Raw genomic sequence first — 971 nt, 5'->3', positions numbered from 1 at the left:
TGGTGTTTGCGCCTTTTTCCTGTCCCAGCCTCAGATGCTGGCCATTGGGTGGGGGATAGAGGCCCTTTGTGGGAGAGCTTGCGATAGCAAATGGTGCCCACCTTTGTGTGGTAGACTGAGATTATGTGAGCCAGTCCCATGGTCTGCACATTTTGTTGCTGTGTATTTCAGAGACCTACCTAGCAGTCTTTTAGATTTAGATATACCAGCACAATCAACCAAAAGGACCTGTAGATGGCTTCATTGGTGGCTGTTTCCATGTTTCTTTCCTCAGGAACATTGCCAGATTCTGCTGAAATCTGTCAGTTCCAATGATAGTTACTGCTTCTAACTCAGAAAGCTTGCCCCTGGTAGAACTGAAACACTCAGCTACAAGATAGTGACTCAGGTACACTTACCAAACATTTACTATGTGCCACAAACTACCCTAAGTGCATTATATACTACTAATAATTTGTTGTTAGTGCTAATGTTTCCACTTTATGGGTGGAGAAACCGAGACAAAGGCCAAATATCTTGCCTGAAGTTACACAGCTATTAAATTGCAGTGCACAATTTTAAATCTAGGCATCTAATTCCCGAGTCTGTTAATTTATAGTTCTGAAAATTAAATGAGAAAATCCATTTAAAGTGCTCAGAATAATCTTTGATACATAGTGAGCATGCAAACATTTTGAAGGATCCCAAGTAGGCCTTCAATAAAGAGCTCTGCAAGAAAGGCATTCAAGGCATTCAGTTGAATTAAGTACTTTCTTTTAAATGTCCAGTACTTTATAAATAAGCTTATTTAAACTTTTGAATTTTTCAAAACAAATATTTCAGCCTGCCGGAAGGTATTAACCCTAGTTTCATGGTTGGGGATGGGGATCAGTTAACACAATTAGAATAGCCTTGAACCTGTGGAGGTCAGAGAAGAATCCAAGTTTCTTTGTTATGGTATTGGAAGAGGTCCACATTCCTGGCATAGTTAT

At 39.8% G+C, this 971-nt stretch overlaps 1 protein-coding gene across 1 annotated transcript in view; it reads left to right on the top strand.

Moving 5' to 3' along the window:
• LOC136380711 (IST1 homolog) overlaps positions 1 to 971 on the top strand; it is a 450,214-nt gene that overhangs the window by 397,418 nt on the left and 51,825 nt on the right. The window lies entirely within an intron of this gene.

The sequence above is a fragment of the Saccopteryx leptura genome, chromosome 9, assembly GCF_036850995.1.
Source record: "Saccopteryx leptura isolate mSacLep1 chromosome 9, mSacLep1_pri_phased_curated, whole genome shotgun sequence".
NCBI classification, from domain to species: domain Eukaryota; kingdom Metazoa; phylum Chordata; class Mammalia; order Chiroptera; family Emballonuridae; genus Saccopteryx; species Saccopteryx leptura.
The sequence above is the reverse complement of the archived record's forward strand: the minus strand, read 5'-3'. Positions and strand labels throughout refer to the sequence as shown.